The sequence below is a fragment of the Bufo bufo genome, chromosome 2 (assembly GCF_905171765.1).
Source record: "Bufo bufo chromosome 2, aBufBuf1.1, whole genome shotgun sequence".
NCBI lineage: Eukaryota > Metazoa > Chordata > Amphibia > Anura > Bufonidae > Bufo > Bufo bufo.
In genome coordinates, this window is record NC_053390.1 from 53752776 (window position 1) to 53777823 (window position 25048).

The 25048-nt window shown below is 44.0% G+C and overlaps 1 protein-coding gene across 1 annotated transcript in view; it reads left to right on the plus strand.

The window, feature by feature from the left end:
- Positions 1 to 511: 511 nt before the first annotated feature.
- CFAP53 (cilia and flagella associated protein 53) overlaps positions 512 to 25048 on the plus strand; it is a 47380-nt gene continuing 22843 nt past the window's right edge. Inside the window, exon 1 of the mRNA XM_040421093.1 lies at positions 512 to 553. The gene's annotated coding sequence lies outside the window, so the exon portion shown is untranslated. The remainder of the gene's footprint in view (positions 554 to 25048) is intronic.

The window sequence follows — 25048 nt, forward strand, 5'->3', positions numbered from 1 at the left end:
TGATCTGTCCTTGGCTTTGACTTCAAAGAAATGCATCAAAAAGCCTAAAAAGAGGGGGGAATTTTTGTAGAACTTTTGTAGAAGTGACTCATGACGTCTCCAAGGTCGTATTCATACAAGACCTGAGATTGTGGTCCCCATTGGGGACGGCGCGATGCTGATGTCTGTAAAGCGCTGCTGCGGAATATAGTAGCGCTATATAAGGCTCCATTCACACGTCCGCATCCGTTCCACAAAAGCGGACCCATTCATTTTCTATGGGGACGGAATGGATGCGATCTTCAGGTCCGCAGCTCCGCAAAAGATAGAACATGTCCTATTCTTGTCCGCAGCTTGCGGACAAGAATAGGCATTTCTATAGGGGTGCCGGGCAATTTGCGGGTCCGGAACACACCACGGACGTGTGAATGGAGCCTAAGTGCGTAAAATAAATAAATACATACAAGACCTGATCCAGTATATACAGTGCAGCAGATCTCCCGAGGGTCCCTCTTTTGGAACCAAGTCCCTTCGTCCTTTTTTTCTCCTTAAACGTCCCTCTTTTTGGTCTGAGGTATAGATTTGCATTCTTACATTTACAATATTAGTCCAGAAAGTGTTTGTCTGGTTCCCCTCTGTCTATTTGAGCGCGCTTTGTATATTATTTCATTATTGGATGGAATTAGAATTTTTAAAATTTCTATATTCAGATAAGGCTACTTTCACACTCGCGTTTGGTGCGGATACGTTGAGATAATACAACCGTCTGCATCCGTTCAGAACGGATCCGTTTGTATTATCTGTAACATAGCCAGGACGGATCCATCTTGAACACCATTGAAAGTCAATGGAGGACGGATCCGTTTTCTATTGTGCCATATTGTGTCAGAGAAAACGGATCCGTCCCCATTGACTTACATTGTGCGTCAGAACGGATCCGTTTGGCTCAATTTCGTCAGATGGACACCAAAACGCTGCAGGCAGTGTTTTGGTGTCCGCCTCCAAAGCGGAATGGAGACGGAACGGAGCCAAACTGATGCGTTCTGAGCGGATCCTTTTCCATTCAGAATGCATTAGGGCAAAACTGATCCGTTTTGGACCGCGTGTGAGAGCCCTGAACGGATCTCACAAACAGAAAGCCAAAATGCTAGTGTGAAAGTAGCCTAAGCTTTGCGCTTTGGTGTGCTAACGACCGTTTTTCCCCCCGTTTACTGGGCGTTTTTTGCGTTCCGTATACGGTCCGTATACGGAACCATTTATTTCAATGGTTCCACAAAAAAAACGGAATGTACTCCGTATGCATTCCGTTTCCGTATTTCCGTTTTTCCATTCCGTTTAAAGATAGAACATGTCCTATTATTTCCCGCAAATCACGTCCCGTGGCTCTATTCAAGTCAATGGGTCCGCAAAAAAACAGAACACATACGGAAATGCATCCGTATGTCTTCCGTTTCCGTTCCGTTTTTTGCGGAACCATCTATTGAAAATGTTATGCCCAGCCCAATTTTATCTATGTAATTACTGTATATGCCATACAGAAAAACGGAACAGAAACGGAAACACAACGGAAACAAAAAACCGAACAACGGATCCGTGAAAAACGGACCGCAAAACACTGAAAAAGCCATACGGTCGTGTGCAGGAGGCCTTAAAGGGTATAAATATGGAGGAAAAATTGACTTTTATACAATGAACCATAAGTGTCCCTCTGACCATCCAAAAAGTTGGGAGGTATGATGCAGGGGTGTGAGGTCTTCTCCGCCGTCTGATTTTTGGGCCCTTGCACACGACCGTATGCCCTCCAAGATATACGGTCCATGAGCGGGCCATATGTCCCGGAGCGGCATTGATCGTGCGCACGGGAGCGCACAGCTTCATAGATTACAATGATGCTGTGCACATCGGGCCGCCCCGCGGGGCGATTGTCCCGCACTCATATGAGGGCATACGGCCGTGCGCAAGAGGCATTATTGTACAAGTGATACTTTTTTCATTTGTCTGCCAGGGGCTACACTGACTTTGTGGCATCAGACTAGTGTTGAGCGAACTTCTGTTTTAAGTTCGGCGTCTAAAGTTCGGGTTATCGAAGAATCGCGTTATGGATTCCGCTACCACGAACCATAACGGAATTTAGAATCCATAACGAGATATTTCGATGATCTGAACCCAAACTTTAGACGCCGAACTTAAAACACAAGTTCGCTCAACACGACATCAGACACATGACACCAGCACAGTCACAGGGGCGCCGGCCGACTTATGCAATTTAATGTGAAATAACCTTTCATGTGACTTCATGACAACAAAAAAAAAAGGAAAACAAAAGAAACAAATAGTAAGGCCCCCTGCACACGGGCGTTTTTTTTCCCCGTTTACTGGCCGTTTTTTGCGTTCCGTATACGGTCCGTATGCGGAACCATTCATTTCAATGGTTTCGCAAAAAAACGGAATGTACTCCGTATGCATTCCGTTGCCGTTTTTCTGTTCCGTTCTAACATAGAACATGTCCTATTATTGCCCGCAAATCACGTTCCGTGGCTCCATTCAAGTCAATGGGTCCGCAAAAAAAACGGAAAACATACGGAAATGCATCCGTATGTCTTCCGTTTCCGTTCCGTTTTTTGCTGAACCATCTATTGAAAATGTTATGCCCAGCCCAATTTTATCTATGTAATTACTGTTTACTGTATATGCCATACGGAAAAACGGAACGGAAAAACGGAACAGAAACTGAAACAAAAAACGGAACAACGGATCCGTGAGAAACGGACCGCAAAACACTGAAAAAGCCATACGGTCGTGTGCAATAGGCCTAACAAAGGAAACAACATTCACAACTAGTGTCGGCGTACAAAGTTCTGGTTCGTGTTCCGGTTCGGTTCGATACCACGGACCATAAGTTATGGTCCATGGTAGCGGAATCCATAACGGAATTCTTAGATAACCCGAACCTTGTACGCCGAACTTGAAAACACAAGTTCGCTCATCCCTGTTCACAACATGTACGAAAATGTAAACATTTTTAAATACATTGGGGATCAATTATGAAGGGCGTAACGCTAGTTTTTGTCTTAAATAAAGTTACAAAGGCCTTTCTTGTGACTTTAAACAACCGTGTAACAATATTGTTGCACGGTGATTTTTTCACTGCGTTCACCGCTTAGCGTCGAGAGAGAGGTGGGGCCTGACAAATTAATGCTGATAACAGTCAGGGGCTGGAGCAGTTTTTACACCTAATTTATGACTTGGTGCACACTTCATCATCAGGGCTCATGCACACGAACGTATTTTCTTTCCGTGTCCGTAACTTTTTTTGGCGGACCGTATACGGAACCATTCACTTTAATGCGTCCGTTCCGCAAAAAAATAGAACATGTCCTATAATTGTCCGCATTACGGCCAAAGATAGTACTGTTCTATTAGGGTCCAGCTGTTCCGTTCCGCAAAATACAGAATGCACACGGATGCCATTCGTATTTTTTGCAGATCCGTTTTTTGCAGACCACAAAATACATACGTTCGTGTGCATGAGCGCTAAGGCCTCTTTCACACTTGCGTTGTCCGGATCCGGCGTGTACTCCACTTGCCGGAATTACACGCCGGATCCGGAAAAACGCAAGTGTACTGAAAGCATTTGAAGACGGAACCGTCTTCCAAATGCTTTCAGTGTTACTATGGCACCCAGGACGCTATTAAAGTCCTGGTTGCCATAGTAGGAGCGGGGAGCGGTATACTTACAGTCCGTGCGGCTCCCGGGGCGCTCCAGAATGACGTCAGAGCGCCCCATGCGCATGGATGACGTGATCCATGTGATCACATGATCCATGCGCTTGGGGCGCCCTGACGTCACTCTGGAGCGCCCCGGGAGCCGCACGGACTGTAAGTACACCGCTCCCCACTACACTTTACCATGGCTGCCAGGACTTTAGCGTCCCGGCAGCCATGGTAACCACTCTGAAAAAGCTAAATGTCGGCTCCGGCAATGCGCCGAAACGACGTTTAGCTTAAGGCCGGATCCGGATCAATGCCTTTCAATGGGCATTAATTCCGGATCCGGCCTTGCGGCAAGTGTTCTGGATTTTTGGCCGGAGCAAAAAGCGCAGCATGCTGCGGTATTTTCTCCGGCCAAAAAACGTTCCGTTCCGGAACTGAAGACATCCTGATGCATCCTGAACGGATTTCTCTCCATTCAGAATGCATTAGGATAATCCTGATCAGGATTCTTCCGGCATAGAGCCCCGACGACGGAACTCTATGCCGGAAGACAAGAACGCAGGTGTGAAAGAGCCCTTAATCAGGCGCATCCCCCGCTAACGCAAATTGGAAAGAAAGACCTACGTAAAAATCCGGTCTTTGTAAGCCCCCATTATTCTACAGCAGAAAAGAAACTATTCAGAAATATGAAATTGCTTTAAGGGCTCATGCACATGAATATATTGTAGTCAGTGTCCGCTCTGGGTTTTTTGCGGCCCATATGTGGAACTATTCACTTCAATGGGGCCACAAAAAAATGGAAATGACTCCGTGTGCATTCCGTGTCTGTATGTCCACATGTCTGTTTCGCCAAAAAAATAGAACATGTCCTATTATTGTCAGTATTAGGGCTTGTTCACACGACCGTGTGAAGCCCGTGCTGTGGACCGCAAAAAGCACGGGCACCTGCCGTGTGGCAGCCGCATAGGGGTCGTGGCCCCATTCACTTGAATGGGTCCGCAATCCCTCCGTTCCGCAAAAAGATAGAGCTTGCGGACCGCATTTGCGGATCCACAATACACGGAACCTCAGAAAGCACTCCGTAGTGTTCCGTTCCGGATCTCTGGATTTGCGGACCCATTGAAATGAATGGGTCCGCATCCGTGATGTGGAATGGCCACGGAACAGGACCCGTGTATTGTGGATCCGCAAATGCGGTCCGCAATGCAGGCACGGGCTTCACACGGTCGTGTGAACGAGCCCTTAGGCCTCTTTCAAACGACCGTATGGCTTTGGCCTCTTTCACACTACTGCATGGCTATTTCAGTGTTTTGCGGTCCGTTGTTCGTTTTTTTTGTTTCCGTTGCGTTTCCGTTCCGTTTTTCCGTATGGCATATACAGTATACAGTAATTACATAGAAAAAATTGGGCTGGGCATAACATTTTCAATAGATGGTTCCCGCAAAAACGGAACGGATATGGACCCATTGACTTGAATGGAGCCACGGAACGTGATTTGCGGGCAATAATAGGACATGTTCTATCTTTCAACGGAACAGAAAAACTGAAATACGGAAACGGAATGCATACGGAGTACATTCTGTTTTGACCGTATACGGAACGCAAAAAACGGCCCGTAAACGAAAAAAAAAACGGTCGTGTGAAAGAGGCCTTACGGACAAGGATAGGACTGTTCTATTAGGGGCCAGACCGCAAAACAACAATGGTCATGTGCATGAGCCCTAAGGCCTCGTTCACATTTCCGTTTTTCACTGATGTGCTTCGTCCTCATTTTCTGTGGACCGCACACATACCCATTGATTTTTATGTGTCTGTTCATACATCTGTATTTTTTTTACTGACCGTGAGCAGTGAAAAAAATCACGGAGACATGCGCTACTTTGGTCCTTGGGCTTGCGTGAAAAGCGCATTGTATCCGGACGCCTTCCGTTTTACAAGCAAGCCCTATTCACTTCTATGGAACCAGAGCTGCATGAAAAACGCATAATAAAGAACACGCTGCGATATTTCCTGAATCCAGAGACGATGCGTGAAGAACGACACATTTCGGTCTGGATGCTATGCGATCACTACACACTTCACATCCGGACAGAAAACTCACTTGCGTAAAAGAGCTCTAGGGGTATGTTCACACGCTGCCAATATCCGCTGTGTACTCCGAGGGAGAAGCCGCTGTGATTTCTACCGCGGTTTTTCACGGTGAATGTCTCAAACCTGCTTGTAGTTTAGCCGCATTGTATGGAGCTAAACCGCCGTGGCTTCTAGCGGTGCCTGTCTGGACATCCTTTCCCTTCTCGGCATAAACGGCAGCAATATCGGACACCGCACAGCCGTGCAAAAAATCTGCCCTAAGCAGCAGAATTGGGGCATCTGCAGTGTTTGCAGCTGCGTTGTGGATTAGAGTCTAAGGCCACCTGCACACGGGTGTAGGTGAACGCATGTAAGATCCGCACGAATTTCCGCGTGGATTTATGTGCGTTTCTGCAGCATATCCGCACCAAAATCCGCAATTTCTGGTTTTTAGTGCGGATTTGATGCAGTTTTACCGCAGTTTTCACCCTTTCATACAAAAGGGTGAAATCTGTAGCTACAACTGCAAACATAATTGACATGTCGCAGATTTTGAAATCCGCAATTCGGGTCGATTTCCTTACTTTGCTGGTACTGTAATATGTTGCGTTTTTTTTCTGCACGCTGAAAAAGCGCACGTACTGTATTCCGCAATGTATGCAGGTGGCCTAAAAAATGTCATCCACACATAGTGGAAAGTTTCTGCTAAAAATTCAGCACACATGGATTCTTGAGTGGAAAAACCACAGCTTAAGGCCTCATGCTCACGACCGTGCCGTTTTTTGCGGTCCGCAAAAAACAGAAGCCGTCTGTGTGCCTTCCGCAATTTGCGGAACGGGCGGCCCATTGTAGAAATGCCTATTCTTGTCCGCAAAAAGTACAAGAATAGGACATGCTATTTTTTTTTTTTGTGGGGCCGTGGAACGAAGCAACGGATGTGGACAGCATACGGAGTGCTGTCCGCATCTTTTGCGGCCCCATTGAAGTGAATGGGTCCGCACCCGAGCCGCATTTTTTGGACCACAACATTGGCCGTGTGCATGAGGCCTAAGGGCTCAAGCACACAAACGTATTTTCTTTCCGTGTCTGTTCCATTTCTTTGCAGACCGTATGCAGAACCATTCATTTCAATAGCTCTGCACAAAAAAAAACAAAGTTACTCCGTGTGCATTCCGTTTCCGTATGTCCGCATGTCCGTTCCGCAACATGTCCTATTAGTGTCCGTATTACTGACAACGATAGGACTGTTCTAATAGGGGCCGGCTGTTCTGTTCCACAAAAAAGAAATGCACACAGACGTCATCCGTATTTTTTGGCGGATCCGTGTTTTGCAAACCGAAAAATACATATGGACGTGTGCATCAGCCCTAAGGCCTCATGCACACAACCGGTCTGCAATGCACTGACACTGACTGTGTGTGCGCCGTCTGCAGACCCATTCAATTGAAGTAGTGCATGCACTACTTTTTTGCGGTGCAGATTCACGGACAGAAAACCCATGGAAGCACTCCGTGGGCTTCCGATCTGTGCCTCCATTCTGCACTGCACCGTATCTTATGGATTGTGGACCTATTCAAGTGATACGTGATACTGTGCACACACAGCCAGCGCCTGTATGTTGCGGACCCGCTGCTTGCGGGGTGCAATACAGGCACGGACCACCTACGGTCGCGTGCACGAGGCCTAATACAGTTCCAGCAAAGTGTATGAGATCAGAGAAATCTGATTTTATTTCCATGCAGAAATTGACCTGCCATGCAAATTTGGAAATCCACAGTGAGTTCTTTGTGCAATTCTTTTGTGTGGATTCCACCCTTTTTTAATGCAAGGCCTCATGCACACGACAGTATTTTTTTGCAGTCTGCAAAACGGGGTTCCGTTGTTCCGTGATCTGTTTCCGTTTTTGTTTCCGTGTGTCTTCCTTGATTTTTGGAGGATCACCAGACATGAAAAGTGAAAAAAAAATCTAAGTCAAGTTTGCCTTGCAAATTATAGGAAAAAAACGGACGCGGATGTGCGGACATGGATGACAATCTTGTGTGCCTCCGTGTTTTTTCACGGACCCATTGACTTGAATGAGTCCGCGAGCCGTTGTCCGTGAAAAAAATAGGACAGGTCATTTTTTTTGACGGACTGGAAACACAGATCACGGACGCGGATGACAAAAGGTGCATTATCCGAGTTTTCAACGGACCCATTGAAAGTCAATGGGTTCACAGAAAATCACGGAACAACGGACACGGAACACAACAACGGTCGTGTGCATGAGGCCCAAGGGTGAGATCTGCGGCAAGATCGCATCAAATCTGTAACAATAAAACGCAAGTAACACTTGCAGTTTTTGGTGCGGAAAGGCACAGAAAATCGCACGGAAATGATCATGTATAGGTATCCTTGTACTACAGTTTTCCGCAAATCTGCGCCATTTATGCTCTGAAATCTGCAGCAAAATCCCCATGATTTTATGCGGATTTTGGTCAAATATGATTTAGATTTTCTGTCGCATGCTAAAAAAAAAGCTAGTTGGCACGTTTTTGCAATGCGGTTTTTGGCTGCACAACTTGTCTAGGGGAAGATCTTGATTTCAATGTCTTGCTGTGTTTTTGTAATATGGATTTTACTGTGCAGTCAAAAAAGTCCCATGTAAATACAATTAGGGCATGTTCACGTTTGTATCAGGAAGCTGAAAATTTAGGGATGGAATTTGCATTAAAAAATCCATTATTTCCTGCACTTTTTGATTTTGACGCACATTTGTATTTCAATGGAATGATAATCTGCCTTGGGGAAAAAAGCAACATGTTCTTTCTTGGTGTGGGTTCCAATAATAAATTCTCCTTGGAATCAGAGAAAGGCCTAAAAAACACATCAAAATCTGCACCAAAAAATGCTTTAAAAAGAAAACCACGTAAAAAAAAACACAGTGTGGAAAAAACATATAATCTTATGAGGGTGAAGATACCCTTAGGTAATGAGTGCCAGTTGACAATACAGCAAATCGATCGTTGCTTGAAGGCCTTGAAACGGCTTTTAGGCTGGTAATCGTCCACTACAGCAGGCCCTTGGGGGGACAGAAGAACCAAAATCCATCATGTGTGGACGTACCCTAAATGGGGGAACACTGGAACGCAATGATGAGGGTTGGTTCATACATATCCACCAATTTTTGGCCATGAGAAAGAAGGACAGGAGTGTAGGGCATGATGGGGCATTTGTTCTATGCCCATTCTCAGGATCCATTGTTCTCTGGCTTCAGTCCCGTGACAAGACCCCCATAGGTGACTTCGCTATGGAGACAACCTTATTGCCCCTATAACGGAACCCACCATCCAAGACCCCAAAACAGCTGTCCATACTGTCGCTATAACAGAGCTGAATTGCTCCTGCCATGCCCGCCTAAAAGAACCAGCCTCAGTGCCCCCATAAATGAGCTCACCATAGTGCTCCATATCATTTCCAACTGCAATACCTCCATAACAGATCCAGCCTCATTTCTACGCTAAAGGAGCTGTACCAGCCACAATGCCTGCATAAGAGTGCCCCTTAAAGGAACAACCATTCATGATATGCTCTCCTCCATGCCTATGCACTATCGTCTATGAACTCCAACTACAGGAAAATGTGTGGACGAGAATGTCTCACAATGATTGGTGGTAGGTGGAGAGCTGAAAGATCAAAGGAGGTTGCAGGCTCTAAACTTGGCCAAAGGACAAGACCTAGACGTTAAAGGGGTTCTCTGGGAATTAAGAAAATGAAAATACTTAAATATTACTTCATTATAAATATATTCCCAAGTACCTTACATTAATTATAGTGGCTTGTTTTGTCTGGGGAGCAATCATTACAAAAAACAAAATGGCTGCCGTCCTATTATTACACACAAAACCTGTCCTAATCACACAAGAGGACAAGTTACTTCACAACGCTGAGCTAAAGAGCTGCCTCATCCTCTTCTTTACTTGTCAGTGATTATGATCCTGAATACAGTTTAATATGGTCATCAGCTGAATCTCTTCAGTAATGGAGTTCATAAGCAGATGTGCCTAATGAGCAGCAGCACTTGTATGCAGTCTCCATTACCACAGCCCCAACTCCATACCTACAGAGATTCAGCTGAAGATCTTCTCATCTGTATTCAGAATCATAATCCCTGAAAAGTAGGAAAGGAGGATGAGGCAGCTCTTTACCTCAGTGCTCTGAAGTAACTTGTCCTCCTGTGTGATTAGGACAGGCTTTGTGTGTACTAATAAGACAGCGACCATTTTGTTTCTCCTAATCATTTCACCCTAGACAAAATGAGCCATTATAACTAATGAAAGGTATTTGGGAATATATTTATAATAAAGTAATATTTACGTATTTTCATTTTCTTAATTCCCAGAGAACCCCTTTAATGTGGCCAACAGGAAAAGTTTCCACCTGTCTGAGAAGAAAGCCGAACAGTCAGGACCCACCATGTCAAATTTTCTCAAAGTTCTTCTGGTGGTTTACTACACCATTATCTGATTCCACAATCGCTGTATATTGCCACAGTTCCTGGTATCCAGGTGTCTTAGTTTCTGGTATTCAGTGTTTTGGTAGCCCATACTTGGGTATCCTGAGGTTTGAAGACCATGGCCATACTGTGCAGAGGCTTGATGATCCAGTCTGCGGTGTGTACTGGTTTAAAGCTCCAGTACAATTTGGAGAACCAATACCTGATGTCCATTGAGTTATGAACCTGCTGATTTGTTAGCACAGCACCTGAAGTTCAGTGACCTATCGACCTATTTCTTCTTTTGGTGGCCCATTCTCAGATGTTCAGGAGATGCAAGGCCTTGCTGTGCTGTGTCTGTTATTTTGTGCTCATTTGTGTACAATACATTGGTGGTGCAGTCCATAGTGTTGTTTGATGTGTTGATCCAGTGCTACGTGCCCACACAGCTGAGTAGATATACGGGGGGCAGTTGCAGGGGTATCCTGATGACTAAGGGGGCTCAGGGCCCCTCTTTCTTATAAGAAGCCACCAGTATTATAAATGGCAAATGTTGGCAAATGGGAGTCCCTGTTGTCAATGATTTCTTACTCCTTTGCCCTCTGCCCCAGTTTCTGGACCCATCACTTAAAGGGGTTGTGTCATCTGGCACTTTGATGACATATCGCAAGGATATGGCATCATAATCAGATACAGTGCCTTGAAAAAGTATTCATACCCCTTGAACTTTTCCGCATTTTTTCACGTTACACCCACAAACTTTAAAAATGTATTTTTATTGGGATGTTATGTGATAGACCAGGGATGCTCAACCTGCGGCCCTCCAGCTGTTGCAAAACTACAACTCCCAGCATGCCTTAATAGGTGTAGGCTGAACAAGCATGCTGGGAGTTGTAGTTTTGCAACAGCTGAAGGGCCTGCAGGTTGGACATCCCTGTGATAGATCAACACAAAGTAGCAAGTATGTGTGAAGTGAAAAGAAAATGATGCATGGTTTTCAAAAATTTTCATAAATAAAAATCTGGAAAGTGTGGCGTGCATTTGTATTCAGCCCCCCTGAGAATAGGATCATCTCTCGCTGCAATTAAAACTGCAAGTCTTTTGGGTTATGTCTCTACCAGCTTTGCACATCTAGATACTGAAATTTTTGCCCATACTTTACAGAATAGCTCACGCTCAGTCAGATTGGATGGAGAGCGTCTGTGAACAGCAATTTTCAAGTCTTGCCACAGATTCTCAGTGTGATTTAGGTCTGGACTTTGGGCCATTCTAACACATGGACATGCTTTGATCTAAACCCTTCCATTGTAGCTCTGGCTGGATTTTTAGGGCCGTTGTCCTGCTGGAAGGTGAACCTCCGTCCCAGTCTCTAGTCTTTTGCAGCCTCTTCCAGGTTTTCCTCCAGGAATGCCATGTATTTATCTTCCCATCAACTCTGACCAGCTTCCCTGTCCCTGCTAAAGAAAAGCATCCCCGCATCATGATGCTGCCACCGCTATGTTTCATGGTGGGGATGGTGTGTTCAGGGTGATGTGCAGTGTTAATTTTCTGCCACGGATAGCGTTTTGCATTTAGGCCAAAATATTCAACTTTGGTCTCTTCTGAACAGTCCACCTTCTTCCACATGTTTGTTGTGTCCCCTACGTGGCTTGTGGCAAACTGCAAATAGGACTTGTTATGGCTTGCTTTCAAAAATTGCTTTCTTGTTGCCACTCTTCCAAAAAGATCAGATTTGTGGAGTACACGAGTAATAGTTGTCCTGTGGACAGATTCTCCCACCTGAGCTGTGGATCTCTGCGGCTTCCCCAAAGTGACCATGGGCCTCTTGGCAGCTTCTCTAATTAGAGCTCTCCCTGCCTGGGCTGTCAGTTTAGGTTGACGGCCATGTCTTGGTAGGTTTGAAGTTGTGCCATACTCTTTCCATTTTCGGATGATGGATTGAACAGAGCTCCGTGAGATGTTCAGAGCTTGGGATATTTTTTATAACCTAACCCTGCTTTACACTTCTCCACAACTTTATCCCTGACCTGTCTGGTGTGTTCCTTGGTTTTCATGATGGTGTTTGATCACTAATGTTCTCTAACAAACCTCTGAGGCCTTCACAGAACAGCTGTAGTTAGGGCTCATGCAGACGAGCGTAAGGGCCCCTGTGCCTATGCTGCGGACCGTAAATAGCGGTCCGCAATGCACGGACACTGGCCGTGTGCACTCTGTATTATGGATGCGGACCCATTGACTTAAATGGGTCTGCAATCTGCAAGATACGGCAAAATATAGGACAAGTCTTATCTTTTGTGGTTCGGAGGCACGGACCCGAAAGCCCACTGAAGTGCTTCGTAGTGCTTCTGTGGGCTTCTGATCTGTGCCTCCAATCCGCAAAAGATACAACATTTCCTATTAGCCGCACCATGGAGTGCACACAACCAGTGCCCGTATATTGCGGACCCGCCGTTTACAGTCTGCAATACGGGCACGGAGCCCTTACGTTCGTGGGCATGAGCACTTATATTGAGAATAAGTTACACACAGCTGCACTCTATTTACTAATTAGGTGACTTCTGAAGGCAATTGGTCACACTGGATTTTATTTAGGGGTATCAGATTACAGGGGGCTGAGTACAAATGCACGCCACACTTTCCAGATTTTTATTTATTAAAAATTTTATAAACCATTTTTTTTTTCTTTTTCTTTTCACTACACACATATTTGCTACTTTGTGTTGGTCTATCTCATAAAATCATAATAAAATACATTTAAGTTTGTGGCTGTAATGGGAAAAAATGTGGAAAAGTTCAAGGGGTATGAATACTTTTTTAAGGCTCTGTAGGTGCGGGTCTCAGAGGTATCCAGAACGGGCCCCTAAAAGTAAAGCCAGTGCATAGATATTTTTGGCAGTCCTATAGAAATGCCCAGTGCGGTCTCTGTTCATTTCTATGGGACTTCTGAATATACAGTAGTACCGAGTGTGTTCTCCATTTACTTCTATGGGAGTGCTGGAGATAGCCGAGCCAGTACTTGGCTATTTTTTGGCAGTCCCATAGAAATCAATGGAGGGTGGCCGCACAAGCGTGGCTGCTCTCCGCTCACTTTGGGGGTCCCGTTCTGCAGATAGGTGCAGGCCCCACCTCACTTATCTGACATTGATGGCATATCCTAGCAAGATGAGACAACCCCTTTAAGGGATCCATTACATGACGCATCCTGGTATTTTTTATACAATATATAGAGCAGGACGATCATTGGAAACTTTGGGGGTCATTTATTAAGAACGGCGTTTTAATAACTCCGTGCGCTGGCGGTGGATTCTCTACATAACCGCTGGTCTAAATCTACGCCAGCTTCCTTGCTGGCTTAAATTTAGATAATTTTCTACACCGGCCGGCCCGTCCCATTCCCCGCCATGCTCCCCTTTTTAGACCTGGTGGGAGCAGGGAAAAGTTGCAGATTGCAGCGCAAATAACCTTTGCATCGCAATCTGCGCCAGAAATATGCCAAAAATAGGCGAATTTCCGTTAGTAAATGAATCCTTTTCTGTACAATCTCAGCGGCAGCTTTCGTCGACCTGCAGCCCTCACTGACTTTAATGGAGGGTTCCTGTTCCTAGTAGGAAGTAATATTCCCGGGGATCTGGTTGAAGTTCAGAGTCTCTTCTTACTGTAGATTGTAAGCTCCAAGGACAGTTGCGCTCACACCTGTGTCATCTGCGGTCTACACCTATGTCATGTGTTTTTTACATTGTCTTCTCATGTGCTCCTGTGGTCACGAGTGGTGGATTGTGTAATGGAGGAGGGACTGGGATGACATCAGCCCTGGGAATAGCGGCTCCTCTGTGACAGCACAATGCAGATCAGCAGCAGATCGCCTCTCTTATAACCACTCATGTAACCCCTCGGGTACTTGGCCCATTTTGACCTTAAAGACACAAAGAATTTTCTTTGCCCCTCAGCATTCTCTGTGGGGAGCGAGCTGTAATCACTGCTGGAGCCACGAGTTACTTCTCACTGCTTATTTATTAGTAATATTTTTAGAACTTTGAGGAAAATGCAAAAAAGAAAAAACTAAAATCTATCTCCTATCTATCTATATATCTATCTATCTATATATCTAATCTATCTATGTATATATCTATCTAATCTATCTATTTATAGCTTATCTATCTATCCATCTCATATCTATCTATCTATCTATCTATCTATCTATCTATCTCATATCTATCTATCTATCCATCTCATATCTATCTATCTATCTATCTATCTATCTATCTATCTATCTATCTATCTATCTATCATCCGTGTATCTCTTTCTTTCTATATAAAATCTGTCTTATATGCATTTATCTGTCTATATACTGTATCTCATCTATCTCATATCTGTCAGTATGTTCTCTCCGTGTTTGCGTGGGTTTCCTCCGGGTTCTCACGTTTCCTCCCACATCCAGACATACTGATAGGGAGCTTAGATTGTGGTCCCCATTGGGGACAGCCTGATGCTGATGTCTGTAAAGCGCTGCGTGAGGGATCGATCATGTCAAACTAATGTAATCAGTTTCTATGAGGAGGTAAGTTCTAGACTTGACAGCGGCGAATCAATGGACGTCGTATATCTGGACTTCTCCAAAGCATTTGACACTGTACCACATAAAAGGTTAGTATATAAAATGAGAATGATCGGACTGGGAGAAAATGTCTGTATGTGGGTAAGTAACTGGCTGAGTGATAGAAAACAGAGGGTGGTTATTAACGGTACACACTCAGATTGGGTCACTGTCACTAGTGGGGTACCTCAGGGGTCAGTATTGGGCCCTATTCTCTTCAATATATTTATTAATGATCTTGTAGAAGGCTTGCATAGTAAAATATCAATTTTTGCAGATGACACTAAACTATGTAAAGAGGACAGAATACTACTACAGAGGGATCTGGATAGATTGGAGGCTTGGGCAGATAAGTGGCAGATAAGGTTTAACACTGACAAATGTAAGGTTATGCACATGGGAAGGAATAATGCAAGTCACCCGTACATACTAAATGGTAAAACACTGGGAAACACTGACATGGAAAAGGATCTAGGAATTTTAATAAACAGCAAACTAAGCTGCAAAAAACAGTGTCAGGCAGCTGCTGCCAAGGCCAATAAGATAATGGGTTGCATCAAAAGGGGCATAGATGCCCGTGATGAGAACATAGTCCTACCACTTTACAAATCACTAGTCAGACCACACATGGAGTACTGTGTACAGTTCTGGGCTCCAGTGAACAAGGCAGACATAGTAGAGCTGGAGAGGGTCCAGAGGAGGGCAACTAAAGTAATAACTGGAATGGGGCAACTACAGTATCCTGAAAGATTATCAAAATTAGGGTTATTCACGTTAGAAAAAAGACGACTGAGGGGAGATCTAATTACTATGTATAAATATATCAGGGGTCAGTACAGAGATCTATTCCATCATCTATTTATCCCCAGGACTGTGACTGTGACGAGGGGACATCCTCTGCGTCTGGAGGAAAGAAGGTTTGTACACAAACATAGAAGAGGATTCTTTCCGGTAAGAGCAGTGAGACTATGGAACTCTCTGCCTGAGGAGGTGGTGATGGTGAGTACAATAAAGGAATTCAAGAGAGGCCTTAATGTATTTCTGGAGTGTAATAATATTACAGGCTATAGCTACTAGAGAGGGGTCGTTGATCCAGGGAGATATTCTGATTGCCTGATTGGAGTCGGGAAGGAATTTTTTATTCCCCTAAAGTGAGGAAAATTGGCTTCTACCTCACAGGGTTTTTTTGCCTTCCTCTGGATCAACTTGTAGGATGACAGGCCGAACTGGATGGACAAATGTCTTTTTTCGGCCTTATGTACTATGTTACTATGTTATATAAGTGTGTATAATAAATAAAAAAATAAAAAATCCATCCATTATACACAGACATCTCTTGGATTGTAAATTTTTTATATCTATCTATATAAAATCTAGCTTTCTTTATTCCTTTTCTACCTATCTAAATAAATTCTATATTATATGTGTATTTTTTGGGCGGTACTATCTCTCCTTGGGGAGACAGTGCCTTAGTCGGCGTGAGGAGACTGTATGTTTTTATGTCTATCTTGTTAGAGTAACTGACCTCATCTATATACAGGTTCTTTTCAAAAAATTAGCATATTGTGATAAAGTTCATTATTTTCTGTAATGTACTGATAAACATTAGACTTTCATATATTTTAGATTCATTACACACAACTGAAGTAGTTCAAGCCTTTTCTTGTTTTAATATTGATGATTTTGGCATACAGCTCATGAAAACCCCAAATTCCTATCTCAAAAAATTAGCATATTTCATCCGACCAATAAAAGAAAAGTGTTTTTAATACAAAAAAAGTCAACTTTCAAATAATTAAGTTCAGTTATGCACTCAATACTTGGTCGGGAATCCTTTTGCAGAAATGACTGCTTCAATGCGGCAATGTGGCATGGAGGCAATCAGCCTGCGGCACTGCTGAGGTGTTATGGAGGCCCAGGATTCTTCGATAGCGGCCTTAAGCTCATCCAGAGTGTTGGGTCTTGCGTCTCTCAACTTTCTCTTTCCAATATCCCGCAGATTCTCTATGGGGTTCAGGTCAGGAGAGTTGGCAGGCCAATTGAGCACAGTAATACCATGGTCAGTAAACCATTTACCAGTGGTTTTGGCACTGTGAGCAGGTGCCAGGTCGTGCTGAAAAATGAAATCTTCATCTCCATAAAGCTTTTCAGCAGATGGAAGCATGAAGTGCTCCAAAATCTCCTGATAGCTAGCTGCATTGTCCCTGCCCTTGATAAAACACAGTGGACCAACACCAGCAGCTGACATGGCACCCCAGACCATCACTGACTGTGGGTACTTGACACTGGACTTCAGGCATTTTGGCATTTCCCTCTCCCCAGTCTTCCTCCAGACTCTGGCACCTTGATTTCCGAATGACATGCAAAATTTGCTTTCATCCGAAAAAAGTACTTTGGACCACTGAGCAACAGTCCAGTGCTGCTTCTCTGTAGCCCAGGTCAGGCGCTTCTGCCGCTGTTTCTGGTTCAAAAGTGGCTTGACCTGGGGAATGCGGCACCTGTAGCCCATTTCCTGCACACGCCTGTACACGGTGGCACTGGATGTTTCTACTCCAGACTCAGTCCCCTGCTTCCGCAGGTCCCCCAAGGTCTGGAATCGGTCACCTCTTCTCGTTGTGCAGCGTTTTCTGCCACACTTTTTCCTTCCCACAGACTTCCCACTGAGGTGCCTTGATACAGCACTCTGGGAACAGCCTATTCGTTCAGAAATTTCTTTCTGTGTCTTACCCTCTTGCTTGAGGGTGTCAATGATGGCCTTCTGGACAGCAGTCAGGTCGGCAGTCTTACCCATGATTGCGGTTTTGAGTAATGAACCAGACTGGGAGTTTTTAAAAGCCTCAGGAATCTTTTGCAGGTGTTTAGAGTTAATTAGTTGATTCAGATGATTAGGTTAATAGTTCGTTTAGAGAACCTTTTCATGATATGCTAATTTTTTGAGATAGGAATTTTGGGTTTTCATGAGCTGTATGCCAAAATCATCAATATTAAAACAAGAAAAGGCTTGAACTACTTCAGTTGTGTGTAATGAATCTAAAATATATGAAAGTCTAATGTTTATCAGTACATTACAGAAAATAATGAACTTTATCACAATATGCTAATTTTTTTAAAAGAACCTGTATCTCTCTTTCAAAATCTATCCCATATACATTTATCTGTCTGTCTATATATATCTCATATCTATCTGTGAATCCATCCATTGTACACAGACATCTCTTGGCTTTTTCATATCTATCTATCTATCTATCTATCTATCTATCTATCTCATATCTATCTATCTATCTATCTATCTATCTCATATCTATCTATCTATCTATCTATCTATCTCATATCTATCTATCTATTTATCTATCTATCTATCTCATATCTATCTATCTATTTATCTATCTATCTATCTAATATCTATCTCATATCTATCTAATATCTATCTCATATCTATCCATCTCATATCCAGGCTCGGACTGGCCCATCAGGGAGGTGGGGGATTTCTCGGTAGGCCCCCAGTCTCCTGCGCCCGAGATAAGATGGAGGAATAATTATTTCTCTTGTTTCTCAGGTGATATAATTATTGTAACCACTAGGTGGCAGAATTGCACAGTGATGCAGCCTCCTACTGGTGTACATTGTACAGGAGGCCCCACAGTATCTTCTAGTCTTCTGGGGCTGCTGGCTGTGAAGGAGAAGAGAAGGTGTCTGCCTCCTCCTGCCCTCCCTGCTGTCAGGAAACTGTGGCTGCTGGAGAGAAGGACTCCTCTGCGGTGCAGGGCTGATTTCTCAGGTGTGTGACAGTAGTGAGCTGTAGGAGACTGTAAGGGGGAAATAGGGGATTTGTTTATAGCAGACACAGATCTATGAATGTGTGCTGCTCTCTGCAGAGTTCAGAGTGGCATTGGGGGGACTCTGCCCTAGGTCTACCCAATGCCTCTGCTTTAGGTGCACCCCCATAAGTGCCACAGCTCCAGATGCCCCCACTCTAAGGCTGGGTTCACACCAGAGCGTTCTGAAAGGAGCGCTCTGTATGCGCGATTGTACGGGCGTTTACAAGCGCGCATACAGAGACAAGTGAACACACATTGTCGCGCGTTCCCGGAAGTCTATGTACGGGAACGCGCGACAAACGCCCAAAAAAACGCTCATGTACTTGTTTGAGCGTCGGGCGTTTTACAGCGCGATCGTACGTGCTGTAAAACGCCCAGGTGAGAACCATTCCCATAGGGAAGCATTGGTTTCTCCTTGTTGAGCGTTTTACAGCGCGTAGGAACGCGCTGTAAAACGCTCAGGTCTGAACTGAGCCTAAATGCACCCCTAATATTGAATCTTCTCCAGTTGCCCCCCTAATACCTCTGCTCAAGGATCTCCACTATTAGGGTCCATACACACGTTCGTAAGTGTTTTGCGGATCCGAAAATTGCGGATCCGCAAAACACGGACACCTGCAATGTGCGATCCGCAATTTGCGGATCCGCACATCACAGACACTATAATAGAAAATGCCTTTTCTGGTCCGCAATTGCAGACAAGAATAGGACATGTTCTATTTTTTCCAGGAACGAAATTGCGGATCCCGAAAAAACGGATCCCGAAAAAACGGATGCGGATCCCGAGAAAAACGGATGCGGATCCAGGAAATGTAGATTTGCATCCGTTCCAGCCCCATTGAAAGTGAATGGGTCTGCAAATTGCGGAACGAATGCAGACCCAAATTACGGACGTGTGAATGGACCCCAAAAGTGCCCCTACTCTAAATGCACCACTAATATTGCCTCTTCTGCAGTTCCCCCTGCTCCAGGATCCCCACTATTACCCTGTCTCAGGTGACCCTAATGTCTCTGTATCAGTTATGACCCTCCGTTTGTGCCCTTTGCTCACGTTGCTCCTCTAGCTCCTTTGCTTGGGCTTTGTTAAAGGTTGTGACCTGCAAAGGGGGTTGGACTTATGCCCGAAAAATTCTGCACATTTCGTCATATTCTCCAGAACTAACACATATGGTTTACATGGCGGCAGTGATGATATTCCGTATTTACAGGCATCACTGCTGTCATGTAAAGAGATACTGGTGGTGGAGGATTTAAAGGGGTTGTGCAGGTTTTCAAGTTATCCTCTCCACACCATAGGGCATAACTATATGATTAGTGGGGTCCGATTCTGTGACCCCCACTGATTCCAGGAACGGGTCCTGTTCCCTCTTTTATGGTGTGACAGGCCACACATACGCCCTGCTGCTCCATTTATTATATTTGGGACCACTGGAAATAGCCAGCGCTGTTCTCCGTCATCTCCAGCGACCCCATAGAGAATGGATGGAGAGTCAGGGCATATGCTCGACCTGCCACTCAGTCAAGAAGGGGGATCAGTGGGGGCTCCAGCGTTCAGACCCCCACGGATACAGGATAACTAGAAAAGTGGACACAGGCCCTTTACAGGCGAGCATTTCTATTTTAGTTTGACATATTTTGGGCCAGATTTGTAATTTTTTATTTATTTTATTTTTATACACCCAAAGAAAACCTTTAAGGATAGGGAATGTGAAAAGGTGAAACAGCTATGACACGACAGGTGATAAGTGTCTGATTGGTGGGACCCCCATGATCAAGGGAACGTGGTCTTAAAGGGGTCCTCTCACTTCAGTAAGTCGGATTTATCATGTAGAGAAAGTTAATACAAGGCTCTTACTAATGTATTGTGATACTCCATATTGCCTCCTTTCCATCACATTATACACAGCACGTATCCGTGGTTATTACCACCGTGTAATCCAGCAGCGGTGGCCGTGCTTACACACTATAGGGAAAGTCTGGAAGTGCGCATAGGCCAACACCTTTACCTATAGTAAACAAGCACCGGATTGCAGAGTCGTCAAAACCATGGATACGAGCAGTGTATATTGCGATGGAAAAGAGCCAATGCCTTGTATTAACTTTCTCTACAGGATAAATGCCATTTGTTGAAGTGAGAGAACCCCTTTACATGTGCTACACTTAATAGGGTTAGGCATAAATGTCTTGGTGTCTGCATTGCGTGTTTCCTCTGTGTGTGTCTTGTTTCTGACTGACATAAGAGCAGGATATCCATATACAGTTGCAAGAAAAAGTATGTGAACCCTTTGGAATGATATGGATTTCTGCACAAATTGGTCATAAAATGTGTTCTGATCTTCATCTGTAGTTGCAGATCAGACGTGCACAACGGTCAGGAGTAATTCTTGACCATTCCTCTTTACAGAACTGTTTCACTTTAGCAATATTCTTGGGATGTCTGGTGTGAATCGCTTTCTTGAGGTCATGCCACAGCATCTCAATCGGGTTGAGGTCAGGACTCTGACTGGGCCACTCCAGAAGGCGTATTTTCTTCTGTTTAAGCCGTTCTGTTGTTGATTTACTTCTATGCTTTGGGTCGTTGTCCTGTTGCAACACCCATCTTCTGTTGCTTCAGCTGGTGGACAGATGGCCTTAAGTTCTCCTGCAAAATGTCTTGATAAACTTGGGAATTCATTTTTCCTTTGATGATAGCAATCCGTCCAAGCCCTGACGCAGCAAAGCAGCGCCAAACCATGATGCCCCCACCACCATACTTCACAGTTGGGATGAGGTTTTGATGTTGGTGTGCTGTGCCTCTTTTTTTCCACACATAGTGTTGTGTGTTTCTTCCAAACAACTCAACTTTGGATTCATCTGTCCACAGAATATTTTGCCAGAACTGCTGTGGAACATCCAGGTGCTCTTGTGCAAACTGTAAACGTGCAGCAATGTTTTTTTTGGACAGCAGTGGCTTCCTCTGTGGTATCCTCCCATGAAATCCATTCATTGTTTAGTGTTTTACATATCGTAGATTCGCTAACAGGGATGTTAGCATATGCCAGAGACTTTTGTAAGTCTTTTGCTGACACTCTAGGATTCTTCTTCGCCTCATTGAGCAGTCTGCGCTGTGCTCTTGCAGTCATCTTTACAGGACGGCCACTCCTAGGGAGAGTAGCAGCAGTACTGAACTTTCTCCATTTATAGACAATTTGTCTTACCGTGGACTGATGAACAGCAAGGCTTTTGGAGATACTTTTATAACCCTTTCCAGCTTTATGCAAGTCAACAATTCTTAATCGTAGGTCTTCTGAAAGCTCTTTTGTATGAGGCATCATTCACATCAGGCAATGCTTCTTGTGAAAAGCAAACCCATAACTGGTGTGTGTTTTTATAGGGCAGGGCAGCTGTAACCAACACCTCCAATCTCATCTCATTGATTGGACTCCAGTTGGCTGACACCTCACTCCAATTAGCTCTTGGAGATGTCATTAGTCTAGGGGTTCACATACTTTTTCCACCTGCACTGTGAATGTTTACATGGTGTGTTCAATAAAAACATGGTAGCATTTAATTCTTTGTGTGTTATTAGTTTAAGCAGACTGTGATTGTCTATTGTTGTGACTTAGATAAAGATCAGATCACATTTTATGACCAATTTGTGCAGAAATCCATATCATTCCAAAGGGTTCACATACTTTTTCTTGCAACTGTATGTGTAAGGCTACTTTCACACTTGCGGTAGCAGGGTCCGGCAGGCTATTCCAGTGGGGGAACAGCCAGATCCGTGCTTACGCTAGCCCACCGTGCCGCCGGAGGTCCGCTCCGGCCCTATTCACTATAATGGGGGCGGGCCGGAGGTTTGGCCACTGCCCGGCAAAACATGCCGCGAGGCGGCTGGACAAAAACGACAGCGGACTGCCGGCGGCACGGTGGGCTAGCGTTAGCACGGATGCGGCAGGTTGTTCCCCCGCCGAAACTCCTGCCGGACCTGGCTACTGCAAGTGTGAAAGTAGCCTGAATTCTGCCACATGTATGTTTGTGCATTTTGTTGTGACTGTCTGCCATCATACTTCATCTTTAATACTTCTGTTATCACTGTAAGGGCTCATGAACACGATTGTGGGATGTGCAAATTGCGGATCTGCAAAACCTGGATACACATTATGCGGAACAGAACAGCCGGCCTCTGATAGAACAGTCCTATCCTTGTCTGTAATGCGGACAATAATAGGATGTTCTAAAATTTTGAGTAATAGCCATGCGGACATATAGACACGGTATGCACATGGAGTCATTTCAGTTTTTTGCGGCCCCATTGAAGTGAATGGTTTCACATACAGGCCACAACAACAAAAAATGGTACGGACACGGAAAAAAAAAAAATGTGTGCAGGAGCCCTAAGGTGGGCCCCCAGAATCAGTTACACTGGTGGGTCCTAGATACCCCAGTCTGACACTGCTCATATCTATCGATATATTTCATATCTATCTACTGTATCTCATATCTATCTATCTACTATCTGTCTAATATCTATCTATCTATCTACTATCTGTCTAATATCTATCTATCTATCTATCTATCTATCTATCTACTATTTGTCTATCTATCTGTCTAATATACAGTCAGGTCCATAAATATTGTGACATCGACACAATTCTAACATTTTTGGCTCTATACACCACCACAATGGATTTGAAATGAAACAAACAAGATGTGCTTTACCTGCAGACCGTCAGCTTTAATTTGAGGGTATTTACATCCAAATCAGGTGAACGGTGCAGGAATTACAGCAGTTTGCATATGTGCCTCCCACTTGTTAACCACTTAAGGACCACAGGTTTATACCCCCCTAAAGACCAGGCCCTTTTTTACAAATCGGCACTACACTACTTTCACCATTTATTGCTCGGTCATGCAACTTACCACCCAAATGAATTTTACCTACTTTTCTTCTCACTAATAGAGCTTTCATTTGATGGTATTTCATTGCTGCTGACATTTTTACTTTTTTTGTTATTAATCGAAATTTAACGATTTTTTTGCAAAAAAATGACATTTTTCACTTTCAGTTGTAAAATTTTGCAAAAAAAACGAGATCCATATTTAAATTTTGCTCTAAATTTATTGTTCTACATGTCTTTGATAAAAAAAAAATGTTTGGGTAAAAAAAAAATGGTTTGGGTAAAAGTTATAGCGTTTACAAACTATGGTACAAAAATGTGAATTTCCGCTTTTTGAAGCAGCTCTGACTTTCTGAGCACCTGTCATGTTTCCTGAGGTTCTACAATGCCCAGACAGTACAAACACCCCACAAATGACCCCATTTCGGAAAGAAGACACCCTAAGGTATTCGCTGATGGGCATAGTGAGTTCATAGAACTTTTTATTTTTTGTCACAAGTTAGCGGAAAATGATGATTATTTATTTTTTTTTCTTACAAAGTCTCATATTCCACTAACTTCTGACAAAAAATAAAAGCTTCCATGAACTCACTATGCCCATCAGCGAATACCTTGGGATGTCTTCTTTCCAAAATGGGGTCACTTGTGGGGTAGTTATACTGCCCTGGCATTCTAGGGGCCCAAATGTGTGGTAAGGAGTTTGAAATCAAATTCTGTAAAAAATGGCTGGTGAAATCCAAAAGGTGCTCTTTGGAATGTGGGCCCCTTTGCCCACCTAGGCTGCAAAAAAGTGTCACACATGTGGTATCTCCGTATTCAGGAGAAGTTGGGGAATGTGTTTTGGGGTGTCATTTTACATATACCCATGCTGGGTGAGAGAAATATCTTGGCAAAAGACAACTTTGTATAAAAAAATGGTAAAAGTTGTCTTTTGCCAAGATATTTCTCTCACCCAGCATGGGTATATGTAAAATGACACCCCAAAACACATTCCCCAACTTCTCCTGAATACGGAGATACCACATGTGTGACACTTTTTTGCAGCCTAGGTGGGCAAAGGGGCCCATATTCCAAAGAGCACCTTTCGGATTTCACTGGTCATTTTTTACAGAATTTGATTTCAAACTCCTTACCACACATTTGGGCCCCTAGAATGCCAGGGCAGTATAACTACCCCACAAGTGACCCCATTTTGGAAAGAAGACACCCCAAGGTATTCGCTGATGGGCACAGTGAGTTCATGGAAGTTTTTATTTTTTGTCACAAGTTAGTGGAATATGAGACTTTGTAAGAAAAAAAAAAAAAAAAAAGAAATCATCATTTTCCACTAACTTGTGACAAAAAATAAAAACTTCCATGAACTCACTATGCCCATCAGCGAATACCTTGGGATGTCTTCTTTCCAAAATGGGGTCACTTGTGGGGTAGTTATACTGCCCTGGCATTCTAGGGGCCCAAATGTGTGGTAAGGAGTTTGAAATCAAATTCTGTAAAAAATGGCCAGTGAAATCCGAAAGG